Raw genomic sequence first — 11,639 nt, 5'->3', positions numbered from 1 at the left:
AGAGACTGCCTTAAGATGGCCGCCAAGCTCTGGCATTTATAGTTCTATATTGCCCGTGTCACAATAGACTGATGACATCACAATGTTGAAACGTTGTCATGTCTATGCATTGAATGAAGAAATATGTCCTTTTAAAGGAAACGTGCATTGGACGTTTTTGCACCCCAAATGCTGTGCCATCTTTAAAGGTTGGCCTGAGCCTTCCTGACGTTTCATGCACTACCAGGCATAAGGCCTTGCCCATAAGCATTCCCCAAATGACAAGAACTGAACCAACCTACCTGCCTACCTACCTACCTATTCCTGTCCATGGAAGAATTGAACCTACCTTTTTTTTAAATGCTACAGCCACGGACAATTAGATTTTTGTAGGCCGCTGTCTCCCCCTTGTGGGCTTAATTAAATAGGTGCTCTGTTAAAAATAAAAATTATCCAGCTCCTGTGACTTCTCGGGGGAGATACAGGAGGACACATCTGCCCACTTCCAGCTGCAGCAGAGACTGCCTTAAGATGGCCGCCAACTCTGGCGTTTATAGTTCTATACTGCCCGTGTCACAATACACTGATGACATCACAATGTAGTCTCAACTGCCAGACAGCTGGGCTCATTAGCATACAGTGTGTATGCATGTCTGTGTATCTGTCTATCTATCTATCTATCTATCTATCGATATATTATATAATATAATCATAAAGACTATTATTAATCAATATAGAGGATAGAAACTACATATAATATATTATAAATATTTATTTATATATTATAATTAATTTATATATATTTATAATCTATCTATAATCTAGATATAATCCATATCTATAATTCACAGCCTTCCATCATTCCGAGGTTGGTATAATGCTAGAGTGTAGGGTGATAAGTAAATTTCTTGAAAGCGCTGCGGAATAAATTGGTGCTTTACAAATAGCAAGATTTATTTTTATATATAATCCATATCTATAGTTATGTATGGTGGGAAAAAGGCCTGCTGTACGTTTAAATCCTTCAGCCTTTGTTGAGGGTGATGATGATGATGACGATGATAATAATCTATCATTATTCTTAATAGTGCTATTAATGTCAACCCAGGGAAAAAGTTCCGTTCTTCCCCACTCGAAATACGACCAGCCAAAGCGATCCCTCGGAGCGACGCACCTTCAGAGGGAAACTAGTGATTGTAAAGTAATCACCTGCTGAACCATCCTGCAAAAGGAGGGAGGGGAAGAGTGCTGCAGGCACTGCAAGCCTAGGATGAGATGCGTGAGAGAGCCCGGTGCCAGAGGAATGAGGATGAGGGGCGGGCGGTTCACAAGGCGATGCTATGCAAAAGATTTTAAATCCACCGCATTGCATTGTGTGTTCTTGCAGAAGGCTGCCTGAGCTTGCTGAAAATGCTGCTCCATTTTTAAAGGTTGGCCCAAGCCTTCCTGATGTTTCATGCCCCACCAGGCATAAGGCTTTGCGTATAAGCATTCCCAAATGAGAAGAACTGAACTGACCTACCTACCTATTCCTCTCCATGGAAGAATTGAACCTACGTTTTTTTTTTTATTCAATAGTAGAATTTTTGTAGGCTGCTGTCTCCCTCTTGTGGGCCAAATTAAAAAGGGGCTCCCTTAAAAATAAACATTTTTCAGCTCCTGTGGCTTTTCGGGGGAGATGCAGGAGGACACATCTGCCCACTTCCAGCTGCAGCAGAGACTGCCTTAAGATGGCCGCCAAGCTCTGGCATTTATAGTTCTATATTGCCCGTGTCACAATAGACTGATGACATCACAATGTTGAAACGTTGTCATGTCTATGCATTGAATGAAGAAATATGTCCTTTTAAAGGAAACGTGCATTGGACGTTTTTGCACCCCAAATGCTGCGCCATCTTTAAAGGTTGGCCTGAGCCTTCCTGACGTTTCATGCACTACCAGGCATAAGGCCTTGCCCATAAGCATTCCCCAAATGACAAGAACTGAACCAACCTACCTGCCTACCTACCTACCTATTCCTGTCCATGGAAGAATTGAACCTACCTTTTTTTTAAATGCTACAGCCGCGGACAATTAGATTTTTGTAGGCCGCTGTCTCCCCCTTGTGGGCTTAATTAAATAGGTGCTCTGTTAAAAATAAAAATTATCCAGCTCCTGTGACTTCTCGGGGGAGATACAGGAGGACACATCTGCCCACTTCCAGCTGCAGCAGAGACTGCCTTAAGATGGCCGCCAACTCTGGCGTTTATAGTTCTATACTGCCCGTGTCACAATACACTGATGACATCACAATGTAGTCTCAACTGCCAGACAGCTGGGCTCATTAGCATACAGTGTGTATGCATGTCTGTGTATCTGTCTATCTATCTATTTATCTACCTATCGATATATTATATAATATAATCATAAAGACTATTATTAATCAATATAGAAGATAGAAACTACATATAATATATTATAAATATTTATTTATATATTATAATTAATTTATATATATTTATAATCTATCTATAATCTAGATATAATCCATATCTATAATTCACAGCCTTCCATCATTCCGAGGTTGGTATAATGCTAGAGTGTAGGGTGATAAGTAAATTTCTTGAAAGCGCTGCGGAATAAATTGGTGCTTTACAAATAGCAAGATTTATTTTTATATATAATCCATATCTATAGTTATGTATGGTGGGAAAACGGCCTGCTGTACGTTTAAATCCTTCAGCCTTTGTTGAGGGTGATGATGATGATGACGATGATAATAATCTATCATTATTCTTAATAGTGCTATTAATGTCAACCCAGGGAAAAAGTTCCGTTCTTCCCCACTCGAAATACGACCAGCCAAAGCGATCCCTCGGAGCGACGCACCTTCAGAGGGAAACTAGTGATTGTAAAGTAATCACCTGCTGAACCATCCTGCAAAAGGAGGGAGGGGAAGAGTGCTGCAGGCACTCCAAGCCTAGGATGAGATGCGTGAGAGAGCCCGGTGCAAGAGGAATGAGGATGAGGGGCGGGCGGTTCACAAGGCGATGCTATGCAAAAGATTTTAAATCCACCGCATTGCATTGTGTGTTCTTGCAGAAGGCTGCCTGAGCTTGCTGAAAATGCTGCTCCATTTTTAAAGGTTGGCCCAAGCCTTCCTGATGTTTCATGCCCCACCAGGCATAAGGCTTTGCGTATAAGCATTCCCAAATGAGAAGAACTGAACTGACCTACCTACTTATTCCTCTCCATGGAAGAATTGAACCTACGTTTTTTTTTTTATTCAATAGTAGAATTTTTGTAGGCTGCTGTCTCCCTCTTGTGGGCCAAATTAAAAAGGGGCTCCCTTAAAAATAAACATTTTTCAGCTCCTGTGGCTTTTCGGGGGAGATGCAGGAGGACACATCTGCCCACTTCCAGCTGCAGCAGAGACTGCCTTAAGATGGCCGCCAAGCTCTGGCATTTATAGTTCTATATTGCCCGTGTCACAATAGACTGATGACATCACAATGTTGAAACGTTGTCATGTCTATGCATTGAATGAAGAAATATGTCCTTTTAAAGGAAACGTGCATTGGACGTTTTTGCACCCCAAATGCTGCGCCATCTTTAAAGGTTGGCCTGAGCCTTCCTGACGTTTCATGCACTACCAGGCATAAGGCCTTGCCCATAAGCATTCCCCAAATGACAAGAACTGAACCAACCTACCTGCCTACCTACCTACCTATTCCTGTCCATGGAAGAATTGAACCTACCTTTGTTTTAAATGCTACAGGCGCGGACAATTAGATTTTTGTAGGCCGCTGTCTCCCCCTTGTGGGCTTAATTAAATAGGTGCTCTGTTAAAAATAAAAATTATCCAGCTCCTGTGACTTCTCGGGGGAGATACAGGAGGACACATCTGCCCACTTCCAGCTGCAGCAGAGACTGCCTTAAGATGGCCGCCAACTCTGGCGTTTATAGTTCTATACTGCCCGTGTCACAATACACTGATGACATCACAATGTAGTCTCAACTGCCAGACAGCTGGGCTCATTAGCATACAGTGTGTATGCATGTCTGTGTATCTGTCTATCTATCTATTTATCTATCTATCGATATTTTATATAATATAATCATAAAGACTATTATTAATCAATATAGAGGATAGAAACTACATATAATATATTATAAATATTTATTTATATATTATAATTAATTTATATATATTTATAATCTATCTATAATCTAGATATAATCCATATCTATAATTCACAGCCTTCCATCATTCCGAGGTTGGTATAATGCTAGAGTGTAGGGTGATAAGTAAATTTCTTGAAAGCGCTGCGGAATAAATTGGTGCTTTACAAATAGCAAGATTTATTTTTATATATAATCCATATCTATAGTTATGTATGGTGGGAAAAAGGCCTGCTGTACGTTTAAATCCTTCAGCCTTTGTTGAGGGTGATGATGATGATGACGATGATAATAATCTATCATTATTCTTAATAGTGCTATTAATGTCAACCCAGGGAAAAAGTTCCGTTCTTCCCCACTCGAAATACGACCAGCCAAAGCGATCCCTCGGAGCGACGCACCTTCAGAGGGAAACTAGTGATTGTAAAGTAATCACCTGCTGAACCATCCTGCAAAAGGAGGGAGGGGAAGAGTGCTGCAGGCACTGCAAGCCTAGGATGAGATGCGTGAGAGAGCCCGGTGCAAGAGGAATGAGGATGAGGGGCGGGCGGTTCACAAGGCGATGCTATGCAAAAGATTTTAAATCCACCGCATTGCATTGTGTGTTCTTGCAGAAGGCTGCCTGAGCTTGCTGAAAATGCTGCTCCATTTTTAAAGGTTGGCCCAAGCCTTCCTGATGTTTCATGCCCCACCAGGCATAAGGCTTTGCGTATAAGCATTCCCAAATGAGAAGAACTGAACTGACCTACCTACCTATTCCTCTCCATGGAAGAATTGAACCTACGTTTTTTTTTTTATTCAATAGTAGAATTTTTGTAGGCTGCTGTCTCCCTCTTGTGGGCCAAATTAAAAAGGGGCTCCCTTAAAAATAAACATTTTTCAGCTCCTGTGGCTTTTCGGGGGAGATGCAGGAGGACACATCTGCCCACTTCCAGCTGCAGCAGAGACTGCCTTAAGATGGCCGCCAAGCTCTGGCATTTATAGTTCTATATTGCCCGTGTCACAATAGACTGATGACATCACAATGTTGAAACGTTGTCATGTCTATGCATTGAATGAAGAAATATGTCCGTTTAAAGGAAACGTGCATTGGACGTTTTTGCACCCCAAATGCTGCGCCATCTTTAAAGGTTGGCCTGAGCCTTCCTGACGTTTCATGCACTACCAGGCATAAGGCCTTGCCCATAAGCATTCCCCAAATGACAAGAACTGAACCAACCTACCTGCCTACCTACCTACCTATTCCTGTCCATGGAAGAATTGAACCTACCTTTTTTTTAAATGCTACAGCCGCGGACAATTAGATTTTTGTAGGCCGCTGTCTCCCCCTTGTGGGCTTAATTAAATAGGTGCTCTGTTAAAAATAAAAATTATCCAGCTCCTGTGACTTCTCGGGGGAGATACAGGAGGACACATCTGCCCACTTCCAGCTGCAGCAGAGACTGCCTTAAGATGGCCGCCAACTCTGGCGTTTATAGTTCTATACTGCCCGTGTCACAATACACTGATGACATCACAATGTAGTCTCAACTGCCAGACAGCTGGGCTCATTAGCATACAGTGTGTATGCATGTCTGTGTATCTGTCTATCTATCTATTTATCTATCTATCGATATATTATATAATATAATCATAAAGACTATTATTAATCAATATAGAGGATAGAAACTACATATAATATATTATAAATATTTATTTATATATTATAATTAATTTATATATATTTATAATCTATCTATAATCTAGATATAATCCATATCTATAATTCACAGCCTTCCATCATTCCGAGGTTGGTATAATGCTAGAGTGTAGGGTGATAAGTAAATTTCTTGAAAGCGCTGCGGAATAAATTGGTGCTTTACAAATAGCAAGATTTATTTTTATATATAATCCATATCTATAGTTATGTATGGTGGGAAAAAGGCCTGCTGTACGTTTAAATCCTTCAGCCTTTGTTGAGGGTGATGATGATGATGACGATGATAATAATCTATCATTATTCTTAATAGTGCTATTAATGTCAACCCAGGGAAAAAGTTCCGTTCTTCCCCACTCGAAATACGACCAGCCAAAGCGATCCCTCGGAGCGACGCACCTTCAAAGGGAAACTAGTGATTGTAAAGTAATCACCTGCTGAACCATCCTGCAAAAGGAGGGAGGGGAAGAGTGCTGCAGGCACTGCAAGCCTAGGATGAGATGCGTGAGAGAGTCCGGTGCAAGAGGAATGAGGATGAGGGGCGGGCGGTTCACAAGGCGATGCTATGCAAAAGATTTTAAATCCACCGCATTGCATTGTGTGTTCTTGCAGAAGGCTGCCTGAGCTTGCTGAAAATGCTGCTCCATTTTTAAAGGTTGGCCCAAGCCTTCCTGATGTTTCATGCCCCACCAGGCATAAGGCTTTGCGTATAAGCATTCCCAAATGAGAAGAACTGAACTGACCTACCTACCTATTCCTCTCCATGGAAGAATTGAACCTACGTTTTTTTTTTTATTCAATAGTAGAATTTTTGTAGGCTGCTGTCTCCCTCTTGTGGGCCAAATTAAAAAGGGGCTCCCTTAAAAATAAACATTTTTCAGCTCCTGTGGCTTTTCGGGGGAGATGCAGGAGGACACATCTGCCCACTTCCAGCTGCAGCAGAGACTGCCTTAAGATGGCCGCCAAGCTCTGGCATTTATAGTTCTATATTGCCCGTGTCACAATAGACTGATGACATCACAATGTTGAAACGTTGTCATGTCTATGCATTGAATGAAGAAATATGTCCTTTTAAAGGAAACGTGCATTGGACGTTTTTGCACCCCAAATGCTGCGCCATCTTTAAAGGTTGGCCTGAGCCTTCCTGACGTTTCATGCACTACCAGGCATAAGGCCTTGCCCATAAGCATTCCCCAAATGACAAGAACTGAACCAACCTACCTGCCTACCTACCTACCTATTCCTGTCCATGGAAGAATTGAACCTACCTTTTTTTTAAATGCTACAGCCGCGGACAATTAGATTTTTGTAGGCCGCTGTCTCCCCCTTGTGGGCTTAATTAAATAGGTGCTCTGTTAAAAATAAAAATTATCCAGCTCCTGTGACTTCTCGGGGGAGATACAGGAGGACACATCTGCCCACTTCCAGCTGCAGCAGAGACTGCCTTAAGATGGCCGCCAACTCTGGCGTTTATAGTTCTATACTGCCCGTGTCACAATACACTGATGACATCACAATGTAGTCTCAACTGTCAGACAGCTGGGCTCATTAGCATACAGTGTGTATGCATGTCTGTGTATCTGTCTATCTATCTATTTATCTATCTATCGATATATTATATAATATAATCATAAAGACTATTATTAATCAATATAGAGGATAGAAACTACATATAATATATTATAAATATTTATTTATATATTATAATTAATTTATATATATTTATAATCTATCTATAATCTAGATATAATCCATATCTATAATTCACAGCCTTCCATCATTCCGAGGTTGGTATAATGCTAGAGTGTAGGGTGATAAGTAAATTTCTTGAAAGCGCTGCGGAATAAATTGGTGCTTTACAAATAGCAAGATTTATTTTTATATATAATCCATATCTATAGTTATGTATGGTGGGAAAAAGGCCTGCTGTACGTTTAAATCCTTCAGCCTTTGTTGAGGGTGATGATGATGATGATGATGATGATGATGATAATAATCTATCATTATTCTTAATAGTGCTATTAATGTCAACCCAGGGAAAAAGTTCCGTTCTTCCCCACTCGAAATACGACCAGCCAAAGCGATCCCTCGGAGCGAAGCACCTTCAAAGGGAAACTAGTGATTGTAAAGTAATCACCTGCTGAACCATCCTGCAAAAGGAGGGAGGGGAAGAGTGCTGCAGGCACTGCAAGCCTAGGATGAGATGCGTGAGAGAGCCCGGTGCAAGAGGAATGAGGATGAGGGGCGGGCGGTTCACAAGGCGATGCTATGCAAAAGATTTTAAATCCACCGCATTGCATTGTGTGTTCTTGCAGAAGGCTGCCTGAGCTTGCTGAAAATGCTGCTCCATTTTTAAAGGTTGGCCCAAGCCTTCCTGATGTTTCATGCCCCACCAGGCATAAGGCTTTGCGTATAAGCATTCCCAAATGAGAAGAACTGAACTGACCTACCTACCTATTCCTCTCCATGGAAGAATTGAACCTACGTTTTTTTTTTTATTCAATAGTAGAATTTTTGTAGGCTGCTGTCTCCCTCTTGTGGGCCAAATTAAAAAGGGGCTCCCTTAAAAATAAACATTTTTCAGCTCCTGTGGCTTTTCGGGGGAGATGCAGGAGGACACATCTGCCCACTTCCAGCTGCAGCAGAGACTGCCTTAAGATGGCCGCCAAGCTCTGGCATTTATAGTTCTATATTGCCCGTGTCACAATAGACTGATGACATCACAATGTTGAAACGTTGTCATGTCTATGCATTGAATGAAGAAATATGTCCTTTTAAAGGAAACGTGCATTGGACGTTTTTGCACCCCAAATGCTGCGCCATCTTTAAAGGTTGGCCTGAGCCTTCCTGACGTTTCATGCACTACCAGGCATAACGCCTTGCCCATAAGCATTCCCCAAATGACAAGAACTGAACCAACCTACCTGCCTACCTACCTACCTATTCCTGTCCATGGAAGAATTGAACCTACCTTTTTTTTAAATGCTACAGCCGCGGACAATTAGATTTTTGTAGGCCGCTGTCTCCCCCTTGTGGGCTTAATTAAATAGGTGCTCTGTTAAAAATAAAAATTATCCAGCTCCTGTGACTTCTCGGGGGAGATACAGGAGGACACATCTGCCCACTTCCAGCTGCAGCAGAGACTGCCTTAAGATGGCCGCCAACTCTGGCGTTTATAGTTCTATACTGCCCGTGTCACAATACACTGATGACATCACAATGTAGTCTCAACTGCCAGACAGCTGGGCTCATTAGCATACAGTGTGTATGCATGTCTGTGTATCTGTCTATCTATCTATTTATCTATCTATCGATATATTATATAATATAATCATAAAGACTATTATTAATCAATATAGAGGATAGAAACTACATATAATATATTATAAATATTTATTTATATATTATAATTAATTTATATATATTTATAATCTATCTATAATCTAGATATAATCCATATCTATAATTCACAGCCTTCCATCATTCCGAGGTTGGTATAATGCTAGAGTGTAGGGTGATAAGTACATTTCTTGAAAGCGCTGCGGAATAAATTGGTGCTTTACAAATAGCAAGATTTATTTTTATATATAATCCATATCTATAGTTATGTATGGTGGGAAAAAGGCCTGCTGTACGTTTAAATCCTTCAGCCTTTGTTGAGGGTGATGATGATGATGATGATGATGATGATGATAATAATCTATCATTATTCTTAATAGTGCTATTAATGTCAACCCAGGGAAAAAGTTCCGTTCTTCCCCACTCGAAATACGACCAGCCAAAGCGATCCCTCGGAGCGACGCACCTTCAGAGGGAAACTAGTGATTGTAAAGTAATCACCTGCTGAACCATCCTGCAAAAGGAGGGAGGGGAAGAGTGCTGCAGGCACTGCAAGCCTAGGATGAGATGCGTGAGAGAGTCCGGTGCAAGAGGAATGAGGATGAGGGGCGGGCGGTTCACAAGGCGATGCTATGCAAAAGATTTTAAATCCACCGCATTGCATTGTGTGTTCTTGCAGAAGGCTGCCTGAGCTTGCTGAAAATGCTGCTCCATTTTTAAAGGTTGGCCCAAGCCTTCCTGATGTTTCATGCCCCACCAGGCATAAGGCTTTGCGTATAAGCATTCCCAAATGAGAAGAACTGAACTGACCTACCTACCTATTCCTCTCCATGGAAGAATTGAACCTACGTTTTTTTTTTTTATTCAATAGTAGAATTTTTGTAGGCTGCTGTCTCCCTCTTGTGGGCCAAATTAAAAAGGGGCTCCCTTAAAAATAAACATTTTTCAGCTCCTGTGGCTTTTCGGGGGAGATGCAGGAGGACACATCTGCCCACTTCCAGCTGCAGCAGAGACTGCCTTAAGATGGCCGCCAAGCTCTGGCATTTATAGTTCTATATTGCCCGTGTCACAATAGACTGATGACATCACAATGTTGAAACGTTGTCATGTCTATGCATTGAATGAAGAAATATGTCCTTTTAAAGGAAACGTGCATTGGACGTTTTTGCACCCCAAATGCTGCGCCATCTTTAAAGGTTGGCCTGAGCCTTCCTGACGTTTCATGCACTACCAGGCATAACGCCTTGCCCATAAGCATTCCCCAAATGACAAGAACTGAACCAACCTACCTGCCTACCTACCTACCTATTCCTGTCCATGGAAGAATTGAACCTACCTTTTTTTTAAATGCTACAGCCGCGGACAATTAGATTTTTGTAGGCCGCTGTCTCCCCCTTGTGGGCTTAATTAAATAGGTGCTCTGTTAAAAATAAAAATTATCCAGCTCCTGTGACTTCTCGGGGGAGATACAGGAGGACACATCTGCCCACTTCCAGCTGCAGCAGAGACTGCCTTAAGATGGCCGCCAACTCTGGCGTTTATAGTTCTATACTGCCCGTGTCACAATACACTGATGACATCACAATGTAGTCTCAACTGCCAGACAGCTGGGCTCATTAGCATACAGTGTGTATGCATGTCTGTGTATCTGTCTATCTATTTATCTATCTATCGATATATTATATAATATAATCATAAAGACTATTATTAATCAATATAGAGGATAGAAACTACATATAATATATTATAAATATTTATTTATATATTATAATTAATTTATATATATTTATAATCTATCTATAATCTAGATATAATCCATATCTATAATTCACAGCCTTCCATCATTCCGAGGTTGGTATAATGCTAGAGTGTAGGGTGATAAGTAAATTTCTTGAAAGCGCTGCGGAATAAATTGGTGCTTTACAAATAGCAAGATTTATTTTTATATATAATCCATATCTATAGTTATGTATGGTGGGAAAAAGGCCTGCTGTACGTTTAAATCCTTCAGCCTTTGTTGAGGGTGATGATGATGATGATGATGATGATAATAATCTATCATTATTCTTAATAGTGCTATTAATGTCAACCCAGGGAAAAAGTTCCGTTCTTCCCCACTCGAAATACGACCAGCCAAAGCGATCCCTCGGAGCGACGCACCTTCAGAGGGAAACTAGTGATTGTAAAGTAATCACCTGCTGAACCATCCTGCAAAAGGAGGCAGGGGAAGAGTGCTGCAGGCACTGCAAGCCTAGGATGAGATGCGTGAGAGAGCCCGGTGCAAGAGGAATGAGGATGAGGGGCGGGCGGTTCACAAGGCGATGCTATGCAAAAGATTTTAAATCCACCGCATTGCATTGTGTGTTCTTGCAGAAGGCTGCCTGAGCTTGCTGAAAATGCTGCTCCATTTTTAAAGGTCGGCCCAAGCCTTCCTGATGTTTCATGCCCCACCAGGCATAAGGCT

Source organism: Eleutherodactylus coqui, chromosome 2, assembly GCF_035609145.1.
Source record: "Eleutherodactylus coqui strain aEleCoq1 chromosome 2, aEleCoq1.hap1, whole genome shotgun sequence".
Lineage (NCBI taxonomy): Eukaryota > Metazoa > Chordata > Amphibia > Anura > Eleutherodactylidae > Eleutherodactylus > Eleutherodactylus coqui.
Note: the sequence above shows the minus strand (reverse complement) of the source record.